Source organism: Camelus dromedarius, chromosome 24 (assembly GCF_036321535.1).
Source record: "Camelus dromedarius isolate mCamDro1 chromosome 24, mCamDro1.pat, whole genome shotgun sequence".
Taxonomy (NCBI): domain Eukaryota; kingdom Metazoa; phylum Chordata; class Mammalia; order Artiodactyla; family Camelidae; genus Camelus; species Camelus dromedarius.
Window position 1 is genome coordinate 22,935,585 of NC_087459.1, and position 26,827 is coordinate 22,962,411.

General features: G+C 48.2%; 1 protein-coding gene across 2 annotated transcripts in view; it reads left to right on the top strand.

The window, feature by feature from the left end:
• CALN1 (calneuron 1) overlaps nt 1-26,827 on the top strand; it is a 325,396-nt gene that overhangs the window by 31,323 nt on the left and 267,246 nt on the right. The window contains exon 1 of one of the 2 annotated variants that reach the window (XM_064478593.1): nt 4,250-4,428. The exons of the other annotated variant lie outside the window; for it this stretch is intronic. The gene's annotated coding sequence lies outside the window, so the exon portion shown is untranslated. Of the gene's footprint in view, nt 1-4,249; nt 4,429-26,827 lie in introns of those variants that run through there. 2 annotated transcript variants of the gene reach the window in all.

The window sequence follows — 26,827 nt, forward strand, 5'->3', positions numbered from 1 at the left end:
CCCAGCATAGACCAGTGAGGCCGAGATACAGTAACTGCAGTAGACACCCCATTCAGTAAGGGAGGATGTGGGTGGTATTTCTGTAGCAGTCTGACTGGTTCATAGCAATTCTGAAATGCAGCTGGGAACATGTCATCCGTTCCTTAATCAGGGCCCAGTCCTGATTCTTGGGAATGATTCTTCACAGCTCTTGGCTTCACCTTTTGTGCTCCCAGTTCCTCTCTGAGTCATTCTTCCTCTCCCATAAGAAACAGCCCACGTTTGCAGCCTGTTTATTGCCTATAGAGGGTTGGGGATCCAAAGACCTCCTTTCCTTTTGTGCTGTCTCTGTCCGCTTTCAGTCCCAAATTAGTATGTTTTCTTTAGAAACATGAAGGGCTTCCTATGCTTCAAATTATAATCCATCCGTTAGACAAAAGCCACACTTACACATCTCTTTAAACACAGGTCCTTCTCTATCTTCAGGCTGCTGAGGGACCAGGTCTCTTAAGATTCTTGAAAGCTCTTTTAGGCATGCCCTTAGATATGTGTGAGGTCTTAACAAAGGATCTGACTGCCCCATCCCGAACTTAGTCTGGAGACCACATTTTATTGCCCTGAACTTGAACACTTTTGCCAGGAGGTGTCAGAACGAGAAACAGTTATCCTTTCTAACCCAGCAAGTCCTGGTTCTTTCTATTTCTTCTAAATTCTACTTAAAAAAGGGCTAATTTCCGCTTTAATTCATCTCTTCTTGTCTTTTATCATAGGCATCTAGAAAATCCCAATTGGCTCTCTCTGTGCTCTGCTTGGAGCTCTCCTAAGCAGATCCACGAGTTCCTTAGGTAGACTTTCCATCTGCACAGGCAACCGTTCTGCTAACTGTCCCACCAGTACCTGGCTCAGGTGCTCTTTTCCAGTTTCCAGGAGCAGTTTTCTCAGTGTCCTGTAAGTTTTCTCCGGGAGTCTTCCTGAGGCCCTTGCAGCATTCACCAACAGTCTTACAAGGCACTTATAGCTTCTGCTCGTTGTCCAACCCCAAAGCCAACAATTGTAGTTTTTGTTACAGCAGCACTCTACTTCCAGATACCAGATTTTGTTCTGGTTATCTGTGGCTGCCTAAAAACCACTCAAAAACCTCTTGCCACAAAGTCGAGGGTGCGTGTTGGAAAGAAGCCAGTGCATTCCATATTCTGTATTTGGATAGGATACATGAAAAACTTTCCCCTCTAGCGCATCCCCAAATGATGTTTTCTTTTTCTGCCTATTTCTCCTTAAAATGCAAGACTCCTTCCTCACCCTCTACCCTTGGCTGTCTTGTGCACTTGAAGTAGATGTATTTGCTGAAGGTAAAACAAAAGAAGGAAAGATGAGGGGAGGGCTGAGATAGAGGTGGGAATGACTTTGACCACTTGGTTAAACACTGATTACCACTTGGTAAGGTAGCAGGTGTCCAGGTGTCTGGTTTGTATAACTCTGAGTCCTAAAGCTAGAGGTAGGTGGTGGAACAAAGTTAATGTCTACCCCCAGCTGTTTCCTGGAGGGCTGGATTATTCTGGGTTGGACAGAGTACTTATGCTAAATCAAACTACCAATGCATGGAACCCATTTTGTTCTATGTTGATTTTAGCTTCCATTCTGATATTTGGTACAAGATTTTCTTTGGCAGTTTAATGGGAAGGAGGTGACACATTTTGACCCTTAATAAATATATATTGAGCAAATGAATAAAAGTCAGAGCAAGGGTATCAGGGCCTGAGAACCTGCAACCCTCTTACCCTGGAAGTCTCAAAATGGTCAACATTGGCGAGGACCAGGAAAATGTACGTAGTGTCTGCACCAAAGTCTGCCACCTGGCTTCCTAGTTCTTGATACCCATTGAGATCCTTGATTTTTTTCCCCCAAGGTAATGTCTTTGATACATGTTAACTACTCACGAATAATGACAGCAACCAATATTTGTTGAAAGCTTTCTATGCCCGGAGCTGAGTTAAGTGAATGAACTATTTCTGGTTATCACATTTAAACTTTACAACAACTGTATGCAATAGATACTGTAATTACCCCCATTTTACAGATGAGGACAGTGAGACTTAGAATAAACAACTTGTCCAAATTCACACAGACAGTGAGGGCAGAGAACTTTGGACACATGTGTCCTTCTCTGGTTAAATGGTGACCCTACTTTCTATCAGAAATGCCATGTGTATATATAGACTTGCTAAGGGACTCTGGTGATCTGGTTGTGGTCCAGAAAATGATAAAAAAACAACTGCTGATAGAGGCAACAGATTGTTAGAAGTTGCAGCTTTCATCCAAACTAAGAGATCAGAGGGAAAGATCAGTGTGAGACTCTGCCCGTGACACTTCAGGGATTCCCCTCGAAATGCCTCCTGTGCACATCTCTTATGAACTAGGTCCATAAGATTCAGCCAGTGGTGAAAGAAGATAATCTGGGAGGCAAGGCTGGTACAAGAAAAGATAGTGAGAATACAGGGTAGCAACTGCTAAATGCCGAAGGTATGGTACGAGCAATGAGTGCTACCAGGGCTCAGAGGAACCACGCCCTGGCTGCAAACCAGGAAGTGCAGGCAAGCTGGGGACCCTTATTAACTTGTGCCGCTGGCTGGCAGGACCAATAACCACAGTCTCTTGGCAGCTGCACCAGCCAGAAGAGAGGTGACTGCTGAGCTGTTTGGACAGAGGCTTATGGCATTATTGCCTGCTTTGTTCCTGATTGGTGTGAGAATTTTTATATATATCTTTTCTTTGATTCTGGGAATTGGAGGAATCTGAGCTAGTGGAGCCATCTTTCTGCCACCTAGAGGGGGGCAAGAAACTGGGGACCCTGGAAAGGAGGGTGCTGTAAGGAAAGACTAGCCTGCTTCAGTCAGGTGGGTTGTTCTTTCTCCAGTAGCACACCCTTGGGGGAGCAGAAAGGGACTGGTAGGTGTCTGACTCTGTGGGGCAGACAGATGCATCTTGGTGTTGTGGTTTTTTTCTTTCTTTTCTTTCTTTCCCCCCCTTTTTTTAAAATTAATTTTTAAAAAACACAAACCTTGGTAGAACTGAGTATTCTATCGGATTCTGGGCACAAGAGGGGTAGACAGGTGGGGACCAGGAAAGGTGACTGGAGACTCTAAGCTAACGAGTTGCCCTTGAGGCATGGGGCAGAGGAGGACAGGGGTCTGTCTGGGTATGGACTTGGCAGAGGGCAGTGCCAGGGCAGACTGCAGACAGTCTTCGCGATGTCTAGCTCACACCTGTGTCCAAGCACCCTCTCCCCCTCATCAAATCCATTCTGTGACCTTGGAAAGGGAAGTGGGGGGCCAAACCACGCATTCTCAGGCCCCAGGGAGCAGGATCAAAGGTGGGCGGGCGATCGCTGGAGAAGTACTTCCCTAGATGGTGATGGGGTGGGCACCCCGAATCCTCCTCCCCTAGTTTTGGCCGCCGGTCCCTCAACTTGGTGCCCACCCTCCCCCTGGGCGCGGACGCAGGTGTGATCGTGGCGCCGGGGATGAAGTAGTTAAGGTGGGGGGCGCTTGGGTGAGTTGTCCAATACCGAGGAACAGCAGTTTGCCGGAGTTAACGTGGGCAGCTTCTCTGGGGAGGAAGGAAGGAGGACCGTCTGCTAAGCTCGAGTTCGCCCCCCGCGTGTGTGCCTGTGTGTGCAGTGTGTGTGTGTGTGTGTGTGCGCGCGTGTGTGTGTGTGCGCGAGTGTGAGTGCGCGCGCGCCGAGGCGTTCCTCAGGTTGCGCTGCCTGGAAACCGAGGGAGCCATTGGCGAGGCGGAGGGGTAGGGGTGGGGGTGGGGGCCCCCCCCGACCCTCGCAGGCGAGGCGCGCCCCGAACCCCGGCTCCCGACGCGGGCGAAGACAGGGCGGGGACGGCGCTGCGGGCGGCCTCAAGGCCCCGGGGAGCCCGCCGGGGAGGAGCTGGGGAGGAGGCCGGAGCTGCATGGAGTTTCTAGGGCGCGCAACTCCGGCGGGGCCTCGGCCACTGGGCTCCGGGGCGCAGCGAGGCAGCCGCGCACATGGGCTGAGCCAGCGCGCCGGGGCTCTGCACGGCCAGCGGGAGCGGGAGGGGTAGAGGAACGCGCCAAGCCGGGGGTGCGGGGCAGCGTCCCCAGACGGGAGCCGAGGACAAGGACAGGAGGAGCGCGCCCAGATCGCGCTCCGAGCCGACGAGGGGCTCGCGCCGGCCCCGGCGCGCGCTTGGGGAGCGGCCCGGGGCGCCGTGGGAGCCGGCGGCAGCGAGGATGCCGGCGCGGGGCCGCGGCGGCCGGCTGGGGGTGTGAGCGCGAGGCTGAGCGCGGCGCGCCGGCGCCTCCCCCCGCGCCGCCCCCTCCTTGCGGACCTCGGAGGAAGCCCCCCGCACGCGCGGAGGCGCCACGGAACCCGGGCTTCGGGGCGGCGGGCCCGCGCGGCCGGCCCCGGCCCAGCCTGAGGTGAGTGCCGCCGCCCGCTCGCTCCCGCCCTCGCCTCTTCCCTCCGTGCTCGCCCCTCTGCATCGCGCCCCGAGCCCGGGGCTGTCGCGAGTGGCCCCCGAGTGGGCGGGCGGGCGACAACGCCTCCCATACCTGTTGGCACTGGCAGAGGGCGCAGGGCGGGCGGGGGGTGGTCGGAGCCACCTTGCCCTCCCTGTGGGTGGCTGCGGGCGGCCCGCTTGGAGGCGTGGGGCTGGGACAGGGCCGCGGGTGTCCCACCCGGGTGTCCCGGTGCTGTGCGGGCTGCAGGTTGGGAGCCGCTCGCCGAGTCTCCGGCGCCAGTAGCTGCTCATCTGCGCGCCCCCGGCCGCGGGCGCCCGGCTGGTGGAAGGGAGGGGAGCCGCCCCGCAGCTCAGGTGGGAGAGCCGGGCGGCTTGCAGGTATTCGGGGAACCGGCAGTCCTGGGGATCGCGGGAGGGTTCCCTCCACCTCCACCTCCAGCCCCAGCGCGGGCTGCTCCCCTCCTGGGCGCACGCTGCTCGCTGCCACCCGCCCGGCGTCCGTGGGCTCCAGGGAGCGCGGGATCACCCGGAGGCCTCCAGCAGCCCAGGTGGGAACACGGCTGTCACTCAGCTGGTCCCTAGGCCCCCATCAGCTCCCTGAGTCCCGCGCCCGGGGAGGGGCGGGCGCCGACTTTCCCTGGCGGTCTGGGTTTACCCGGTGCCCCAGCCTCTCGGACTGGCGCGACGGGGAGTGAACTTCCTCAGACTTGGCCTGAGGGCGCCGAGTCAGCAGCAGGTAGTTCTGGGGCCCGCCTGGGGGCCAGAGAGAGCGGAGGACGCCTCACACCGACGGGATGGGGGTGCTGAGCGTGGACAGAGGACTACTTTTTGCCACCTAGGCGCCAGCCACGTGCGCCCCCTGCCCCCACCCCCAGAATCATTTCTGTCTTCTCTTTTTTCTTTGAAGACCAGTTTGTGGGGGAAGCACCTTCCTTGAAATTGGTGTTCCAGCCCTTTGCCCTGTGAAACGGTGCCTGCAGTTCCTGAGGTGCCAAGACCGGGGCGCCATCCCCAGGCCCTGAGCTTGATTTTTTGCAGGAAAGGACACTTTCCCGGGCTCGGAGAATAGCAGCTCAGTGTCGGCTGTGTGTGGCTCTGTTGGGTCGTGTCCACTGAAGTCTGATTAGTGCTAATAATAACTACGTTCTAGAGTGAGTAAGAGCATCCCCAGGGATAGAATCGAGGTGACCTTCTCTAGGAAGAATGGGTCGATTTTTGCCCTCTGTGTGTCCACACACACACGGCATTTGTGCCAATGTGAAAACTCATAAATCCTAGGATTTCTGCGTTCTGCTGCTTTCACTGCTGACTTTCAGTCAGAAAGATAAACTCTTTATTCAATTCAGGCGTCAGAGCTTTGGAAAGGGTTTTAAAGCCATTTGGTGTGAAATTGCCTTGGGGCCAGAGCAGGGCACGGTTTTTATCGAAGGCCAGCTCCAGCTCTCCTCCTTGGCTTGATGGCTTTTATTTCATCTTGGTGGGGTGGGAGGAACTGTTGGGGGGAGAAGAAGAAAGTGTTCGTGGGGGTCCCCATTTTATTTGCTACTTGTTTATATGAAGCTCTGAAGTCTGGACCTCTCCTGTGCCTGCAGCTTGGTGGGGACACCCCAGCTTAGGATTCATTCCTGGGCTCCAGGAGCTGCATAACTTTGCTAGTTCCTTAAGCAGTTGTCCCCCATGAATGCCCAACAGACACCCCTGGTCTGAGCCCCCCCAAGGCCTGCTCTGGTGGAGGCTCAGCGGAGTGGCCCCCCTTTCTGAGCTCACTGCAGACATGTGGGTTTTTCATGGCAGTAGCTGCCTGAAGACGGGCTGTGTTTGCCGAGGAGCTGGTCTGCAACCCTGATGTTGGGTTGCTGGCGGTATCCAAGTGGAGTCATGAAAACAAAACTCTGGAAACCCAATCCCTAGGATATTTTATTGGAAGAGCGCTAAATCCTCTTAGAATTGTTCACAAAGATCACCTTTCTCTGAACTCGGAGTGTAACTCTTGCCAGTAATCAGGCCTTCAGTGAGGGTGCGGCATAAGGGCTTTTTAGAAAGAAAATACTTCAGTTCAGCCCGTTCCATGGAGAAAATGATGGGCAATACTTGATGGAGACCCATGACTCCAGGGTTTGAGGGGAGGTGGGGATAGGGGTGGGGTGAGGGCGCCTGTATGACAGCTGCTTGGTTTTATCTCCATAGTGGAGGCCTCTGATCAGTACCCAAGTGTTGGGCAGGGCTGGGCTCCAATCTAGAAATTTCTGTTCCGTAGGGAGTGGCTTTGGAGGGACAGTGTGCTCCTCGGTCAGCACCCCTGGAGAGGTATCTGTGCAGTGGTCCTCGGTCCTGGTGCTGTGTCTGCAGTCCCGCTGGCTCTGCCGGCCCCCTCCAGTACTGACAGCCTATGCAGTGCTCAGTGGGCAGCAGAAGGGGGCGTGCGTTCTTCCACGGAGAGGAACTGTCCAGGCTCGGAGAGAACTTGGGACATTTAAGGTCCTTGCAGACCCTCTTCATTCAGGTTTCTGAGACTTTGCTTGGTGCCAGACACTTTTACACATTGGAGCTCACGTCACCCTCTGTTTTCATATGTGTAAACTGATGCCAGTGGGGGGTTGGAGGGTAACTAACTTTCCTGAGGTCGGGTAGCTTGTGGGTCAGAGGCAGGGCTGTGGTTGGCTAATAGGCTGGGGCTTCTGATTCTAAATCCAGGGCTCTTTCCCCACTGCTGCTTAGGATGTGAAGAGTGTTTCAGTAACCTTTCACCTTCGGTGCCTTGTCTAGGGTCAGACCCATGGCAAGTGTCCTGTCTGTGTTTAGGGAGGCATCTCATTCCTCATTTCTGATGAGAAAACTCAGGCAAAGGAGGAGCTGTGCCTTGGGCAGCAGGTCCAGGGAGGAGGCGCTGCCCTCCATGTGCGCCCACACTGGAACCACGTGAGGCTCGAGCCCAGACTGGCTGGATGATCGGGTGCTGCTTCTTGTTTGCATGTTCCTTATCTACGCCCACGTTGGTATGGGGTGGGTGGCGTCTTTGCCCTTCCCTCCAGGCTTAACCTGATGTAGTCAGAGTGCCTGCATGTCCTTTCATGGTGGAGAACCATGAGGCAGCGCCACCAGCCATAGCCTCTGATGCTTGTTAAAACAGTGTGCATCCTGGCTCTCAAGCAATGAAACATCCTTCGAGATGGGTAGGGCATTGGCTGATCCCTCGGTCGTTCTGTTGGAGGGTAATTCTGCATGCGGTTGTAGAGGAGGAAAATGAAAGCACAGTTGTTGCATCCAACCTGGGGCTTTCCAAGTGAATTATGTTTTTAATCATTTAAGATCTAACAGAAATGTATTCAGTGCCTATTATGTGGTACGGATATAGAGATTAATGTGACACAGTGGCTGTCATCAAAAAATTCACAGATTAGTGGGGAAGGCAGCCCATGTGTGAGGGATACACATTTGTGAGCAGAGATGGAAGGCAGCTAGCCTAGAAGGGCAGTGATGTCTGAGCTGAGCTTAAAGGATGATTATAAAGTGGCCAGCCTTACATGGGTATCCCAACACAGAGAAGGTAGGATGGGCACAGGGTGAGAGATAAGAAAACATATGGAAAATATGAGGACGCAGCCGGTAGTTGGGAGCTCCTGGAGCTTAAAGGGTGAGGCAGGGAATGACCAGAGAAGAAGCTGGAGTGATAGAAGGAGGCCTTTGGTCAGGACCAGGGGCTCAGCCTTTCTCCATTAGGGGGCGGGCAGCGTGGTCAGATTTGAATTTTAGGTAGGTCCGGTTGGGGACCTCATGGAAAATGGATTGGGCAGTGAGAAGACCAGAGGTGTAGATAGCAGTGAGGTGGCTGGTGCCGAGGTTACCATGGGGAGTACAGAGGAGAAGAGATGGACTCAGCAGACATTTAGGAGAATCATCAGTGTTACTGGGTGGCAAGCAACAGAAACCAACTCTGGTGAACAACTGAAACATACAGGAGGTATTAGAAGTACTGCTGGGGAGTCACCAGGCGGAGGGCACACCTGAAGAGCTGGGCTTGGGGCAGATGGCAGTTAGGCAGACTAGAGGATCTTGGTGGCTGGAGTCCTCTTTTGGTTTCTCTCTAGTGATGCTATGGAAGTAAATGATCTCCAGCCTTTTCCTCCTCCTCCATCATCATCACCATCATCGTCATCTTCTTCTTCTGCTACATTCAGAATGCTCAGAGGAAATGTCCTGTTGGCATAGCGTTGGGTCTCCATATCAGGGGTAGTTTTCTGAAAGGTCATCAGAATGGGGAGAGGCAGTTTTTCTGATAGGAAACTGGCAGGATCCTGCTCAAGGACTTGGGCATGGCCTCCCCAGGAGGGACGGGTGGCGGGGCGTACTGACTGACTGGCGTAGGAAGGAAGGGTGTAACTACAGGGTTTCTGGTTTAAGTAAGGGGTTGGATAAACAAAGTGAAAGCCTGGCCAGGACGAAATAACTTGCTTGTTTCCCCACCGGCAGGGCTCTGGGCAGCTCTCCGTGACCAGGCCACGGAAGAAGGTGACGGCCTAATTTAAAAAGTCTCATTAAGCAGCCGTGCTGCTGTGAATAAGGCCTATTTAAGTAGGTTACTTTAGCGCGTGCCCCACAAATCTGGGTACTCTGAAAACATTTTCATTCAGCCAATATATATTGAGCATCCTTGGTTTGGGTACTGGGGATGATGGTGCATTAGGCTGGTAGGGGTGGTACTCCTATATTCTAGTGGTGTAAGACACGATAAAAAATTAAAATAGAAAATAAAATTAGATGGTATCTTTAAGACAAATGTGGAGGCTCCTTCAGATTGAGTGGTCAGAAAGTTCTCACTGGGGAGCCATATTTAAGCTGGGTGAGTTGAGGGGAGATCTGGGGAAGAACTTCCAGGCTATGGCAGCAGCCAGTGCAAAGATCCTGGGGTAGGAACAACTGGGTGCTTTAGAGGAACAAGGAGGAGGCTAGTGTGGCAGGGGATGTATACAGAGAAGCAGGGTCTAGGTCATGGGGGGCCTCAGAGGTCACCCTGCAGAGTTTGGGTTTGTTACCAAGTTTGATGGGAGCCCCTGGAGGGTTTTAAATGGCAAAATGACACAAGTTAATTTATGTTTTCAAAAGATTGCCCTGGCAGCTGTCCATTCTGTGTGCACTGCCTTGGTACAATAAAGTGAGTCTTTATTCGTCAGAGTAGAAAATGAAATGTAGTGTTTAAGAGTAACAGATGGAGAGAAGTTGCTTTGATGACCTTAATTTAGTGGTTTCTAACGTACCAATTAAACGTCGGTATGGACCAAACCACACTTCTAGCATGATTTCAGTTTTGTTTAAAAACATGGTACAGAAGAATAATGGAAAGAAGTAGACTAAAAATGTTAACACGGCTTGTCCAAAGGAGTTGGCATGATGAATGGCTTTTGGTTTTTCTTTTTTGAAAATGAACTCAAATTTCTTTTGTAGTCAGAAACAAATTGTTTTAAAATGTAGACACTAATGATGACCACAAATGTCTTGAATTGAGTGTTCTGAGATTCTATCTACTAAATACTTTTTTTCCCCTACCATTTTATTTCTAGAAATTTTAATGTCAAAAACCCATGGTCCTGACTGGGGCAGAAATTAGGATGTTTATTCTGCACCTGCTGTCCAGTGGGTGGCTCTTTGTTTTATGCTTAAAAAAATGTTTTTCAATATGAAAGCAAACATTGTTTTGTTTTTTTTTTAAAGAAATTAAAGCCATATAGAGCTGTTACATAAAACAAACAAACAAACACCTTTCTGCACTCTCATTCCCCAGACCATTAACATTTCCATGCAGATATTGTTAGCTTTTCTTTCTATGCATTTCAAATATCTACATTTATATTTTGTTGAAGGATTTGGGGATATTGCTGTAACAAGTTACCCTATCTCTAAATTACTCTCCCAGATTCCTTCCTCTGGAGCTTGAAACCTCGGTGACCTTTTTCCCCTTGAAACAAAATCATCAGGAAACTTGAACACATAACTTAGAGGAGAAACTGAATCTTGCCTTTTTAGTATTCAGAGTGTTCACTGAAAGCAGACTTCATACTTACAAAGAATAGAGCAATTAAATATTGATTAAAAGTTCATCTCCAAGCATTTAAACAATATTGGTCCAGGGTTGGCACCCCAAAGTTGGTGTCACGATTACAAATCACTTCTACTGTTTCATTAACACCAGTTTGCTAATATGAAAACTTAGACGTGCAAGTCAGGGAGCTTGGTTAATTATTTTGGTGACTTGTTTATTGCAATGGAATCTTACCTTTGAAAACAGGAAAAGAAAAGCATTCAATGAAGTGTTACTTGGAGCCACTGAGATGTCGGGAAGACCTGTCCTCTCCGTGGTCTCGCCGTGCAGACTGGGTTTGGGGGCTGCAGTGTTGGGAATGAACTGCCACCAACTCAGTGTTAATGTGTTGGATGGGAGGCTCATTATGTGATTCAGCAGAATTGCTACCTTTCCCATCAGCGCTTTAATTAAACACATCCTTTCTTGGTGAAGAGGAGAGCGAATACGTGCTCAGGAGAGAATGCTTGTAAAGTAACAGAAGCATGGCGTTTAAGAGGGAGCAGGAACCCTGGTTATCTCATTTTACAGATGGGGAGAAAAGGCGGACCAGAAAGAGAGCAAACAACACGCGCTCCATCAAACAGAATCGCTTTCCCTGCCCCAGTGCCTCTTCCCTCCACTTGGCGCTGGCTCCGTGTTGTTAGAAAAGTGAATTTATTTAGGGAAGCCTGAGAATTAGGAGGGCTCTCTGAACCTGATGAAAAATGGGAGGGTTTTGAGCTGCTCATTCATTCTGTACAGTGTAATCTGTTTGTGTACTGATAACAGGCCTAATTACTGTGTAAACATTTTTATAGCCTGGTAAGAAAACCTCGAACATCTGTACCGCACATTGATGTAGCAGTTCAGCCTCCAGCATTCCTCCTGCTTGTTCTTAAAACCAGTTGCTCTGTGATTTCATCTGGTCTAGGGCGGATGATTCATTTTACGCACAGACACATAAACACACGTTCCACATCCAGCAGGAAGTGACAAGTAATCAGAGCCACCTTGCATCGTACTTTTTGTGTGTCACCAACTCTCTGATCATTAGTATTTCCCCCATTTTACAGATGAAGAAACAGATGCTGCAAGGTTCGGTACCTTGCTCAGGGGCCCAGGTTAGTCCGTCGTGGATGGAAACCACCCCCACCGGGGTCTCCCCTCCAGAGGCGTGTGACTCACTAGCTAAAATCTCCACCTTCCCTTGCCTCCCAAAGACAAGCCAGCTTTCTGCGATAAAGATCAGGGCTGACTTGACGAAATCACTTTAGTTTAATCACTTTTCATTTGGGCAAACTCATGAATGTAGAGCTGCAGAGAGTTCTCTGCGGGCATGGTGTTTTCAAGTCTGTTTTGTGGGTGGCCCCAGTCCCTTCCCTTCCTGAGTCACTTGGTGGTGGCAGGTCGAGGACAGATCATCTGCCCCCAGCTGAGGCTGGTGGGTTCTCTTTTCACTGCAAGACTCAGTCCTCAATTTAGTGGCCCCATCACTAACTGGCTTGTGAGCTCTGGTAGATTCCAGAACTGCTGGCTTCTGGCTTGGCTCCTGTGCTGTCTTTACATAAATACCAAAGTTCTCAATTTATCCTACCCAAGGAGATAAATATTTCCTTCGAAAATCCTGAAGCACGGAATCCATACAGCCCTCAAAGAGCAGTAGGTAACTGGGAGGAATCACGTCATTTAAAAGGAGGGAAACATAAATGCTGGTGAATACTGTCAGCGGGTCCTCGCTCAGAGACCTTCGTTAGCCTTCAGTTACTAGTTGTGATGCAGGCTGACTCAGAATCGCACACACCAGAGGGGAGCAGAGTTGCCCTGGACTCTTATGTCTCCCTGCGTTCTAGCTGCTGGCCGGGGTGTACCCGTGCTTGGAGATCCCTGCCCGAAAGATGTTGCTGAAGAGGTGAGTTCTGCCCTCTGATTGAGAGCATTTCAGCTGCTGTGAGAGACAGAGAGCAAGGAAGAGAGAGGGAGCCTGTGCTGTCAGGGAGCTTGCCCCGGGAAGGGCCGCATCCTGCAGGAGCTTGGAGGCTCCAGCAAGATAATCTCAGACACAAGGGCAGACGCAGGAGGCAGGAATTGGGGCTGGTGACCCATCATCAGTTAGGACTCCTGTGTGTGGGTGACCCTGCTGTGTCCTCGGAAAGGTGATACAGACCTTTCTAGAGGGAGATTGGCTGGCTCTGGAGATGAGTTTTAGAACTTGAAGCTGAGAATTTAGTTCAGTGCTTCTGAATGTTTTCTGCACATGAGAGTTCCCTAGAAAGCCTTAAAAATGTCCCAGTGCCCCATCACATCCCAGACCAGTGAAATCTGAATTAACGGAGTGGGGGATGGGATTGATCAACCCCCCCCCCCCCCCGGGTGGTTCCAATGTACAGCCAACTTGGAGAGCCAGGGAGCTAGGACAGCTTTGCTCAAATGAAGGTACCTGGGGATATTGTTCAAATGCAGATGCTGACGCCTGGGTCTGGAGCAGGCTGAGACCCTGCATTTCTAATCAGCTCCAGGCGCTGCTGCTGCTGCTGCTGCTGGTGGTGGTGGACCGCCCTGGAGGGCAAGGCCTGGTTAGAGGAGTCATGTTCCTGACTTACTTAGCTTCACATGGAGGGCTTCTGGAATCTTCGCCTTTTCATGAGATTACGGCCTCTGGTTGATTCAGGGCAGGGCTGGAGAACAGGGGGCCTGGATCCTGCCTCTTCTACTGTGTCTTCTTATAAAGAATAATAGAGCAATTAAATCTGCGTTAAAAGTTCATCTCTGGACATTTATACATTATTGCTCTAGTATTAGAGCCCCAAGTTGATATCATGGTTGCAAATCATTTGCATTATTTGTCCTTCTGGATCCAGCACATTGTCCTGTCCCTGGTCAGCATTTGCAGAGTCAGAATGACAGGCTGGGAGAGCTGGAAGGAACCTTAGGAATTATCTAGTCTGACCCACTCAGTTTTGGAGAGGAGGAAGCTGAGGGTCAGATTTGCCCTGAGTCACAGATCATCAGGCTGGGGCTGCTTGGACTCGAGACCAGGAGGAGGGACCCGGGAGGAGGAGTCCTGGGCTGAAGACTCCTCTGTGCTGGTCCCGGGGCAGGGGAGTCACAAGACACAGACGTTTGGATATAGTCACATTAATACACCTGTGAATCAAGAGACATCACTGCCAGCGATGCCGGTCATTCTCCGACCCCTCCCTCCAGCCACCCCACCAACTTTAGGTAACGTCACAGAAGAGTGACCCAGTTCTCTGCTTCTGCAGTTGGAGTTGACTCCTTGACAGATGTTCAACATCCCAAGTGGGACGCTGACGCAGGCTACCTGGCTTCATGCAAAACAATTACCTTTACCATCTTCACCCAAATATTTCCCTCCTGTCAGCCAGACATGTAGAGAACATTCTGGACATACAGGTTTCTTGATGTCGTGGTGAATTATGTTAAACCTGCTGTAAGAATAGCTCATAATTGATGTTCTTGGCATTTATCACCCGGCCGTGACGTGTTCAGCATGTGATGACTAATAAATTATATTTTGTTGGATCCTTTTTTTCCGCTTTTTCAACTCAAGGCACCTGTTCAGCATGTCAGTGTTGACAGGGACGGTTTCCTGCCCGTCTCTCTGTGCTTCATAAACTAACTTGAGATGAAGACAGAAGGTGTGAAGTCTGGGGACTGAAATGGATGTTGCTTTCTCAGGGTGCATGTATTTTGCCCCAGAGGGTCAAGTCTTTAAACAGAGTGGGAGAAGACATAGGGGCCCAGGAAAGTTAGTATCAAGATTGAGGCAGTATAATTATAGCTAATGGTTATATAAGTTCTCCTTTCTGAGTCCATTACGTGTGTTGACTCATTAAATCCTGTCAATAACCCCGTGAAAGTGGATGCCATTATTGTACGGGTGAGGACAGCAAACCACAGAGACGTTAAGTACCTTACTGAAGTTAACACAGCTAATGAGTGGTGATGCCTAACTCATGACTCTAGAAGCCATGCCCTTAAGCCACCAGGCTGTACTGTCTCTGCAATCCTGATTGTCCAGGATGTGCCCGGGGCTGCAGAGAACTTCCCCGGGACATCGTCACACAGATCCCGACCCCACCATTCCCTTCTGGGTGCACCCTGTGACCGCTGAGTGGAGGCCTCTGTTTCTCCAGTCTTTACTTTTCTAGCACTCTGAAGATGTGTCCGTTGACAGGCCCGCCTCTGGGCAAACCCTTGTTCGTAAACAAGGAAGAGAATCCAGTTGGTAGGGTTGGAATATCATTTGGGGCAACTGTGTACCTGGTGGACAGATGGAACCCCCCAAGTTCTCTGTCACTTCAAGCCTGGTCTCTGGCCCGGCTTTCCTGGATCCAGCCCTCCCCTGAGTTGTGCCACGATTGCTCTGCCCTCAGCTGTGAGCTGGGGCCAGCTGATGGTTTGCTGTCCGCAGCCCATGCCCTCTGCCTTGGTCATCATCTTGATCTGGTCTTGGCTCTCCGTCTCTTCCTGTTTGTCTGGCGTTGCTGCTTGATTTTCTGCAGTCTGTTCCTTAGGGGTTGGTAAACTTTCTGTAAAGGGGCAGATAGTAAATATTTTGGGCTTTGTGGGTCATCTGGCCCCTGTTTCAGTGACTCAGTTCTGCTCTTGTAGCTGGAAAGTCACCATAGACACGATGTAAATGAACACATGTAGTTGTGTTGCAATAAAACTTTATTTACAGAAACAGAAGGTGGGCAGGATTTTGACCCATCGTTGTAGTTTTCTGACCCCCTGCTTCCGGATGACCCTTCACTGCCTTTTTCTGCAGTAATTGTCTCTTTAGAGGTCATTGGCATGCCTTGCCTAGGACCCTGGATCACGATTTCTACTCTGAATTCCTTAGAATCCTGTACCTGTTGACCTTCCTGACCTACTGCTATATTCACTTTGCAACCCTTGACCTTGAATAAAACCAGCCATTCACTTTTTCAAGTTCTCAATCGGCTAAATTGATTCCATTAAAATTTTATGTTGTTCAACAACAGCTGGGTCCTAAATTGTTTTTACGAATCCTTCTGTTGAATTCTGCCTGGTTTCTTGACCAGAAACACAATGACTGTATTCCTGAGTCTCTTCTCCTCTTAATTTCCTGCTCCCCGCCCCTCGCCCACATTCATTCTCAGCAAACGACCCTGCTTCCTACTTTGAGCTTGAGGGCCAGAACCCCAGCACCTCTTCCCCCAGCCTTAACATTCACCATCCTTTCTGCTTCAGAATTTCTCCTTTCTTCCTGTTTCAGAGGAAGAGGTATTTTTACTCTTTTACAAGGAAGACTTGATTGAGCCAGGAGTCTAATCCGTTTCCATTTGTCCTCGGCTCAAGTCTCAAACTTTTCTTCCTTGAGCTCAGAGACGCCAGTCTTCCTCAAGCCTCGCTTGACCGCACTGCCTCCCCAGGCTGCCATCTTGTTTCACTCCCTCCCTTTGTTGGAAGGCTTCTGCCTCTGCCACTCTCACTTTGTGACCTTATTCTTATCCATTAACCCTTTGCTGCCGGCCAGCTCTCCTGTTGGGCCCCTGCTATAATCAGTCTTGTATACTTAATATATTGTAAACTTGCTTTTTTAGAGGCCACTGACATTGTCATTTGAAAACACCTAACGATGTGGATTCACTCTCATGCTTGGCAATATCTGACACCATCGATCACCGTTTCCTCAGGTTAACCCCCACCCCCTCAGCTTTTTTGTATCAGTCTGCTCGGGCTGCTGTAACAAAGCACCATAGACTGGGTGGAATCAACAACAGAACTTTATTTTCTCACGGTTCTGGAGGCTGGAGTCCAAGATCAGGGTGTCAGCAGGGTTGGTTTCAGAAGCCGAGAGAGGGATCTGTGCCAGGCTTTAGGTTGCTTTCGAGATGTTTCTTAAGTTTGATTGGACGGTGGTACCGTGGGGATCAGCTGTGTGTGTGGCCCTCTGTGGTCTTAAGACTTGGACATCAGCGTAGGAAGAACAAACCCGTGTTGGTTTGCAAGGTGGCTCTTCTCACTGCAAGAGGTCTTTGTCTCCATCACTTGCTCTCTGATCATTCGCTGTGGTGTAAAATGAAGATAATCGTTCAGACTCCTCTTGTGCAATGGAGGGGGCTGGTAGAGGAGCAGTGAAAATGAATTAAATGAACCACATCTTTCAGTACCTGGAATTCTCTGGAGAAGAAACGGGAGAGGAAACAAAGGAAAATTAAGGTTTCTTAAAGGGACCTTTGAAGTCAATCTGAACAGAGGAATAGGGAGCAATTATTTCCACAGAAAGCGAGTAATTCACTATCAGGTCCTCTTAAAAAGGAACTCACCTCCTGAATTTGAGGGAGTTTTCTAGATCATTAGGTAATTGACAGAGGGAAGTGAGGACAGAGAAAACCCGCCGTGTGAACAGCAAGAGGAAGTACGATCAGAAATAACTAAGGGCAGCAGGTCAGATATTATAATGCAAATCACTGGGAAATAGACTTTAATCTGTTGCACTGAGTGAAATATTTTTCTGTGGTGGCTTAACATTCTTTTTTCCGTCTTTCCAATGCATGCCCGCATCTCCACGTTCCACTGTTCTCAAGAAAGTCTCTGGGTCCCTGCGTTCACCAGGACCGGTGGGCAGCTGATGCCTCTTGGAGGGTGTGGCACTGAGTCCTCTACCCTGGAGGGGCTGGGAGAGGCATCTCCCACACACCCTCACCCCTTCCTTCCTCTGGCTCAGAGCTCCTTGCTGAGTCTGGTGGGGAGATGAAGGGGGGTGCTTCCTAGACCAGGACTATCTGGGGGCCACCCGGGCTCACCTTGGGGTCACAGCTCTGTCCCATCCCACAGCCATCCCATCCTGCCAGGTGCTGGCTGTCACCCATCCCTGGGGGAGCCCGCCAGGCAGAGTGAGCAGAGTTGTGGGAACAGTTGTAGCACTAAACTGCCCAGTTTAGATCCATTCAGCCTTTGTTTAGAAACATTTGGGAATAAACTCCCCTGTGGGATGATGGGCGTTCAGACTCACCAGCCCCACAGGGCCCTCCGAAAATGGAGAGAGAGAGGCTGCCGTCTGGTCTCTGCTTTCTCATATTGAAATGTTGCTTCAAGTACAAAAGTACAAGATGTGTGGTCAAACTTTGGAGAATAAGCAAATAGATGGCAATAAAATTGACTTGTAATCCCACGACCCCGGAGATAACTCAGGGATCACAGCTTGCGGATAAAATCTCCCAGAATTTGTGTGTGTGTCTACATACGTGTGGTTGTTTTGTGCGTATTTATGGAGTAGTCCACTCTTTATTTAAAGGGGTTGTGATGTGAATACTCTAGTATAAGCTATTTTTTAACTGAATATAGTGTGGATGTCTCTCCAGGTTGTTATATGTGCTCCCACCCCATCATTTTTAGTGAATGCATTCTATTCCATAAACGGGTGTGCTGGGTGTTACCTTTGACACGTGTTACTTTTCTAAGGCTAAATTCTTAGAAGGGGAATGATCAGGTCAAGGATTTGGGTACCTCCCCTAAAGAAGATGTGAGTTGGCTCATTCCGATGGCTTCTTTCCATATCTCTTCATTATCCACTATGGACATTAACTCTTTTTCGAAATTAGGTAACCAAATGGTTTGGCATTATTATTTTATCCTGGATTTCTGGGATCCTAAACAAACACACTTTTTTTTTTTCATGTTCTTACTGGCTGTTTTAATTTTTCCTTCTGTGACTTGTGTATTCATGTTTTATGTCTGTTTCTGTTGAGGGGTTCTTTTCTTAAAAAATGATTTGTAAGGACTAGTAGGAAGAAGAGTACCCTTTCTTTATTCTATGCTGCAGAAATTTCCAAGTTTGCTGTTTACCTATTTGTTTCTTTTCTATTATTTTTACCTTACTGTTTTTTTAAAAAAATATTTAATCAAATTTTTATCTTCTCCTTTTAAATATTTGTCTAGGAGTCATGCTTAGAAAATGCATCCCCACCCCCAAGATTATGTAAATAATTACCTCTAAATTGAATATTTTTCTTCTAAATTTAAAAAAAATCATGAATGCAGTATATTGCACAGAGCTTAAAAGTTGGGTAGTCTGTTGAATGGCTTCTAAACACCAAATGGCATGGGACGGTCCTTTGCCATCCTGGGGAAGTGCTCTTCCGAGCAGGGGTCCAGGAGCTGGCGTGCAGCAATTCTGCGATCAGGTGGGGTACTCCCGGTCCTGTGCACAGATTGGCCGCTACATCCTTGATGACAGTAAGCATCTCATCCTAGCCCTGCGCTGGGCCTGGTATGTCTTCTCATTCATTTCTGCTGAGGTTGACCAGCTGTCTCCAGGGACATGGCACAGGAATGTTGTGCTGGTTGCTGGCTGGGGCCGGGGCTATGCTGTCTGCCCAGGACCCGGCCCTCAAGGCACCACCACTGCCAGTGTGTGCACTTCTCAGGGTTCTGGCACCGACAGGCTGGCTCCTTCCTGGTGTGGACCATGGCAGACACAGAATCCATGCTCCCCTTCCCTCTGCGAAGGTGGTACCACCCCTGTCTGCTTCCACATCTCCTCTGACACCTCTTCTGACATTCTCCTTTGTCCCTGTGGCTTACAGGGGACGCTCTCCCCTGCCTTCCGTCCTTCATTCTTGTGTGAGCAGTGTTTTGGGAAGGAAGGGCGATAAACAAGTGAGACTGATTTGCCAGTTTTTACCAGAAGTCTAACACATATTTTGCATCATGAAATCTTTTTAATCCAACTGACATTAATTTTGACTGGGGTATGATATAGGGATCTAACTTTATTATTTTTTTCCAAATTGTTTTCTGTCTTTCCCATATCAAATCAAAAAATTTATTGAATTCTAAATTGAGTAATTTAGAAATGCTGGCTTTGTTATGTCCCCAGCTATCATACTGACTTGGGCTAATATCTGATCTGTTCTGCTCCCCTGTCACATCTGTTCTTTTTCTGGTTTAATTATAGTAACTTTCAAATCTGATAGGGAAAATTTTCCCTTATTATTTCTTACATTTTTAAAAATTACCACTTTTTGTCAATGGGAAAATAATTATGATTTTTCATGGTAACTGTTTATCCAGACATCCCAGATCCTTCAACGTGTCAAAACCTTTTTTTTCTTTTAAAAAGGATGCAGTTGTCACTTTTTTCTTTGACTGACTTGTCCTTCTTGAGTTTTCTATACTTTGAGGCATCTTTTCTGAAATCGTATTAGTTGTATTTTAAGAAAGTTATATTGCAAAAAAAAAAACCAAAAACCCTGGAATGGGGATTTCTGAGTGTGCATGGCTCACGTGCAAGGCACTCTTTTGTCCCCTCAAGTTCAAAGTGGCACAGTACTGTCCGGCATGGGGAACATGGCTTGTGGGTTCAACCTGGGTTAAAAAGCAAAAACCACAGCAGCATAGAGGAGTGGCTCATTGGAACCGGCATGTTCCCTGTGGTCTGGGCAGGTGGCCCTTGGCGATGCTGAGAGAAGTCAACTGTGTGTTCCAGGCAGGACTGGGTCCTACTTGGCTGGACATGGCTGCCTTGTGGCAGGTTCCTTCCATCATCTTTGGTTTGTTCCTCCCCTGTTTCCTCACCACTTTCCTGTGCACATCTCTTGCATCTTTCCTGTTCCCTTGGATCATCCCTGTTTTTCTGTTAAGTCTGAGCCTGGCTGTGGCATCCGAATCTTTGCAGATCACCTTACTCCTCTTAAAACAAACAAATAAATACATATATATTTTTTTCCCATGCTTTTTAATCCTTTCATAATAGACCACATGCATGTTCCTTACTGGCCACTTCTAAAATTTCACTCTTGCTGGTGTGTTTTGGTGCTGATGTCATCAGATGCATCAGAGTGCCCGCGGCCATCCCAGTTGCTGATCGAGGTCTGGAACTACCCAGGTCTTGCCTCGGGTGGCACCAAGGAGGTATCAGCATCACAGCCCCTGAGCTCCCACTCTTTTTGCTCTATCCTCCCTACCCTGCCTGGACCCTCCTTACGCCGGACGGTGGGGAGCCCTGCTGGTGGAGGACTTTGCTGTGGGTAACAGGCAGCGTCCTGAGTGCCAGGAGCCGGAGGCATTGCTCTGCACTAAGTATTTTCTGGAGCCTCCCAGCCAATACTCCTGGCTGCTCAGTGAGGTGGATACCGTATGACTCCTGTTTTATGGGTGGGAAAACCAAGACTCGGAAGGGCTGCGTCGTCTAGGATTTTACAGCAAGAATGTGGCAGAGCCAGGGCTGGGTCGGGGCTTTGTTTGGTTTGAATGCCAGTCCACTGTGCTGCTTCTGCTTGAGTGTTTAGAGGCCTAAGGGTTGGGAATGACCTCCTCCCCAAGCACGTCCTTGAGTTGGACCTGGAGAAAGGTCGGAGGCTGATGACCTGACGGGGAGGTCCGTGGCGCACGATGGGAGATGCTGGCAGAGCACGCAGGTGGGAGGCGGCTGGCAGGTGCCCCTCGGAAAATGTCAGCACCTTGACCAGAGTCTGCTTCTTCCTTCCACTCGGGGCTGAAACTCCCCCACCCCCGGGCAGCCTGGAAGCAGCATGCACAGGAAGAGCACATCTTTGTTCAGACTTGGAGCCTCTCCCTGGCCCTGGTGAGTCAGGTCATTTCAGGAGGGAGCGAGGCGAAGACGGCTAAATCAGGTTGGCTCTTGTACTTCTCTGGCCTGGCGTGGAGAGTGGGAAGCCATCCAGCGTTGCTTTTCCTGACCGGCCAAGGGACGGAAGAAGACAGCAAACAGTGGGGGGCCTCGCGCTCGCGTCTGTTTTGCCTGTTGGTGCCCTTCCTTACCTGCCACTCCTGATACATCAGCTTCCCTCCGATGCCCTCAGCCAAGGGCTCTTGAAGGTGGCTTCCTTCCCTCCATCATGGCACCGCTGCTGAGCTCCGTGAGTCCCCAGTTGTGTCCCTGATGCAGATTCTTCCCTCCGCCATGTTTTCTGTACGGCCTTTTACACTTGATGGGGCTGTGTTTCCACTCTCCATCACCTTGCCTGGGACCCTTTGTCCCATTCCTGAATTTCTTGGACCCTTTGAACCTCATGCTGGCCTCCAGTGGACTTATTTGTAGATGGACTAGTGTGTATGTTTCAAAGAGCAGAGGCCTTCCCTCATATTATGGCTTCAGAAAAATGAATACATCTTTCTAGGACAAGTGAATGCCTTAATTGTTGCTCTCTGTCCATCTGAGGATAAGTTCTGAACATTCTCCCACTCAGAGCCTCTCTCTAGGTCCCTGACTTGGGAGGCAGCTGGAGAGGCTGTCTTCGGTGTTGCCTCTGGTGCCAGGCCACTTCAGCTTGACCCCCCTGCTTGCCCACCTCCTCACTCTGCAGTGTTGGTGCAGTTATTTAATTAGCCTGGGCTTCCTTTTCCTCGGTGAAATGGGGATGCTATTGATCTTGCCTCCCAGGGTACAATGGAGATGCTCCCGAACGTTGCCGGGAATTGCCCCTCATACAGCAAGCCCTCGGAAAGTATCCACTGTTTTCATGCCTGACCTAGTCTCAGAAATTTTCCTTTGGTATTTCCATGCCAGATGGGCACGGTCCCCAGAGAAACTCCTCGCATCGCTACGGCTCCCTGAGAGTTCTTGCTCCCGAGTTTTACTTTTCTGCCCCGGCTGGCCCCAGGGATGTGTTCTGTCTCAGGGCTGCTGTGGAAGGACAGTAAACCCAGGGGGTGGGTCAGCTTGTTTCCTCTCTGTCAGAACAAGCTTCGTCCTGGCATTCATTTATTCATTCATTCATTTGTTCACGCATTCAACAAACACCTTGAGTATACCTTCCACGCCTGCCGCTGGACTCAGTGCTGGGCTCACAGTCCGGTTGTACTTGGTGGGTTTTTGTGGTTGTTGATGATGTTTGGTTTTTCATGTCTCTTGAGCATCAAAAAGCTTCTTACTTCTTTGAGCAGATTCCTCTCCACTACTGTGTCTTTGTGAAGGTCAGACAGTGACTGGGAAGCCGCATGGGGTGGCCTCCCAGTGAACTCACCATCTTGGGCTGTGTTCATGTTTGGTCTCCGCATTTGGCTTCTCCTGTCAGCTGGGACCCTCATCTTGCCAGCAGATGTCCCCAAGATGATTGCCATCCTGTATTCACTGTCCTCTCCTTGGCTCCCAGGATGACCTTGTGTCCTGTTTGTGACAGTCCTGGGGCTGCCTTCTGTCTTGGGTGTGACTGCCTGCAGGGCTCCGGTGTCTAGCCTGTAGGTGAGAGACCCTGTGCCCTGTGTCAGCCTCCCAACGCCACCTGGACCACAGGCTCAGCCAGGCTGCTTACTCCTGAGCTGTCCTTTTTTCTAAGTGCAGAGTTCTTAAGCAGTTGCTTGGCCCAGATAGCACTTCATCTTGAGGACAGGGACTGTGCCTTCTGCTGTAACACTGTCCTGGATCACAGTATTTTAGATGATTGAAGTCCATGCTGCATGAACAGCTGAACGATGAACAGACCTCCCTTATGGCGAGGTCTGCTTCAGCCCCACTCTGGGTGCACCCTCAGTTATCCAGCAGAATGGAAAGAAATCTCAGGAAAAAAATGAAGTCCTTGTCCTCAGCGCTATAGCCTTATTTCCAAACATTCTTAGACTGCCAACTCCAAAATAATAGGTAAATTTCAAGCCACGCTCCATTTGAATGATGGGTTGAATGAATCTAATTTACACGTTTTTCATGTGGACTGGAGGCTAATCTCCAGGGGTCCTGTACCTTTCTCTATCAGTGTCTTATAACCTCTTCCAGGTAAGATAGGGCTAATTCAAGTTTTAAAAAAAATCACAAAAAGCAGCAGACTTTTGGACTTCTGCTTGATCTTGTCCATCTTTAATCGTATTTGCTTTCAACTTGGCTAGTGCTGTAGACTAAATTATGTCCCTTCCAAAATTCATATGTTGAAGCTCTAACCTCCAACGGGGTAGTAATTGGAGATGGAGCCTTTGGATGATAATTGGGTTTAGATGAGATCACAAGGGTGGGGCCTTCGTGATGGGATTAGTGCCCTTATAAGAAGAGACACCACAGCTCGGAGACACAGAGAGAAAACAGTCGTCTACACACCAGGAAGCCAGTGCTGGCATCTCAATCTTGGACTTCTAGCTTCCATAATGGTGAGAAAATAAATTTCTGATGTTTAAGCCACCCAGTCTATAATACTTTGTTATGGCAGCTAGTAAAGAATTGGAAGACCCATTCTGGAGAACTTTCTACAATCAATGTTGGGGACTGTGTGCAGCTATTTCCCACAGATCCAGCAATCTCTTGCTTCCCACTATCTTGGGTGGAGGGCTCCTGACTCAGCCAACAGGAACCCCCACTTTTGCAAACAGGTGTCCAGGGCTCTCTGTTGAATACAGTTGCCCGAGCAGCCAGAAATGCCTGGAAGAGGTAGCAGGCGACTTTATGTAAGGATCTCAGAGGAAGAGACATAAACATTTATTAAAATTAAATCCTTTCATATTCAACTTATTAATTAAAAACAATTGTAATAGCCTTTAGGGGGAGTCATAAAAAACAGCTGAACTTTTTGTGTAATCACTTTCAGAAAGAACATCTCAGAATCATCTGCCAGAAGCATCTCTGTTGGCAGGCGAGCTGTAGCATTCCTATGACACTGGTGTACACTTTCTTCCAGCAGGTGCATTCATCTCATCACATGCAGTCTCTCCATCCTTGGAAATTCTCGGAGAGACAGTTCCACTCAAAATCAAAGCTGATTTAGGAGGTGCATATCCATCTTGGTCAACACAGCCAGTTGTTAACACTAGCCCTTAACGTGTTCTGGCCAAGGCTTTCTCTTCCAAGGCCTGTGCTGCAGCCACAGTGTGGGCTCCCACTCGATGGCTGTGGGTCATTTGAGTCCTGACCTTGAAGCAGCCTTGGTTGTGCCTTCAGGCTCCCTGGGTCCCTCCTCCCTGCCCCGCCCCCATGGAGGAAATTCCCAGTAGGCTCTTTAGTTTGTAAAATCATGTCAGTTTCTTTCTAGCTATAAAAATGAAACAGACCCCTGGTACTAAGTGTGGAAAGTTCAAACAAATAAGAAGACACTTATGGCAAATTCATCACTCAGCCATAACTAGTATTTACATTTTAGTTGATTTCCTTCCAATAACTTTTTCTATGAATATGTGTATCAATATATGCAGGAGATTAGATAATTATATTCATATGGTTATGATTATGCTTTCCATATAATTTTATGGCCTGACCTTATAAAAGTAATACAAGAATAGGGAAATAAAAAAACAATGGAAGTGGATACAAATTAAATGTAAGAGTCCCCACCAGCCAAACTTTACATGTCAGAGGCAACTATTTTTAATCATTTGTAACTGTTAGCACCTGTGGGTGATAAAATTGATCCAAATGAAATGCTTTTTAATTTTTTTTTGATTTAGTGTTTTTAATTCTCCACTTTAAATAGAATCTCTCCTTCCTCTCTTATGCAAGATAGATCCCTGCTGCCTTTATAGCTCTCCTCCTTCCATCTCCCAGTGACTTTTATTTTTAAATCTTTAAATTAAACAGCTCTATTGCTTTAGCCCATCTACATAAATCTTTATTGCTTTTTTCACTTTAAACAGTACTTTTTGGGGAGGAGGGATAAATTAGGAGTTTGGGATTAGAAGATACACATTACTGTATATAAAACAGATAAACAGCAAGGACCTACTGTATAGCACAGGGAACTATATTCAATATCTCATAATAACCTATAATGGAAAAGAATCTGAAAAAAATGTGTATGTATAACTAAATCACTTTGCTGTACACCTGAAACTAACATTGTAAATCAACTTCAATAAAAAATAAATAAAAAAAAAATGGTACCTTTTGAACTCCCACTGTGGAAGATGAGGTACTTCATACCCTTCAGTCCTTTCTCCTTTTTCTCAACAATTTTTATCGCTAGACCATCATGGAGTCAAGCACAGTCTGTTCTCTAGAACTGAAATTTCCATAATTCGTCTATTGATTTCAGATTTGAAAACAAAATAGTGTTTATGATACTGTGATTATATAAATATTATTCCCTGCGGAGACAAATATTGCATCATTAACCCTATGCCATTTGTAGGAGAAATGTATTTAAAAAAAAACAAAACAAACAATCCATAACTTGGAAGGAAGAAGGAGGGAGGGAGGGAGCGGGAGCCCATTCTACTTGTATTTGACATTTTTTAAATACGTGATTTAGAAGTTCTGTTTTGTATTGCTAATATAAATAGCATTTTTAAAATTGAAGTATAGTTGATTTGTAATATTATATTACTTTTAGGTGTACAACATGGTGAATCAATATTTTTATAGATGATACTCCAAAGTTATTATAAAACAATGGCTATATTTCCCTGTGCTGTACAATATATCCTTGCTGCTTATTTATTTTGTGCAGAGTAGTTTGTATCTCTTAATCCCCTACCCCTATCTTGCCCCTCCCTGCTTCCCTCTTCCCATTGCTAACCACTAGGTTATTCTCTATATCTGAGTCTGTTTCTGTTTTGTTATATACGTTTCTTTGTTTTTTAGATTCCATATATAAGTGATAGCATACAGTATTTGTCTTTCTATTCTGACTTACTTCACTCTTTGGGTCCTTCCACCTTGCTGCAAATGGCAGAATTTCATTTTTTATGGCTGAGTAATATTCCATTGTATGTATATACCACATCTTCATTATTCATTGTGTTGATGGACACTTAACGTTGTTTCTCTATCTTGGTTTTTGTCAATAGTGCTGCTGTGAACATTGGGGTGCAGGTATCTTTTTGTATTTGACATTTGATATGGACATTTGGCCTCTCCTTCTTCTCAAGCAGATGATCCAGCTTCAGCACACCGTTGGCTGCTGCGAGTCCCTTTTCTCCCCTCCTTTGGCACCCTGCATCTGATTTGCTCCCACGCTGCTCCTTTGGGATCACATCTCATCCTTACATTTTACCTATGAGTTGCATCCCAAGTTGTCTGATTTCTTGGTTTCCTCCTGTGTTTTGCTGAAATAATTAATTGAGTGATTCTGTTAGGAAGTGTCAATGGATGAAAGACTTTCTAAGCCCCTACCTTGATTGGATTTTGACTGGATATAGATTAATTTTCCTGTGAGGCTTAAACAGCTTGTTCCCTTGTCACTAGTAGCTGATGATGCCAGTATGCCCCTAATACCAGTATGAACGTCATTCCGCAGAAGATTGCCTATTCTGTTAGAAGCTTTAGAGTACTGTCTTTCTTTTTTTTTGAAATTCAGGTACAGCTGATTTACAACGTTGTATTAGCTTTAGAGTGCTTTCTTTGTGGTTGTGTTCTGTAACGTTATGAGGT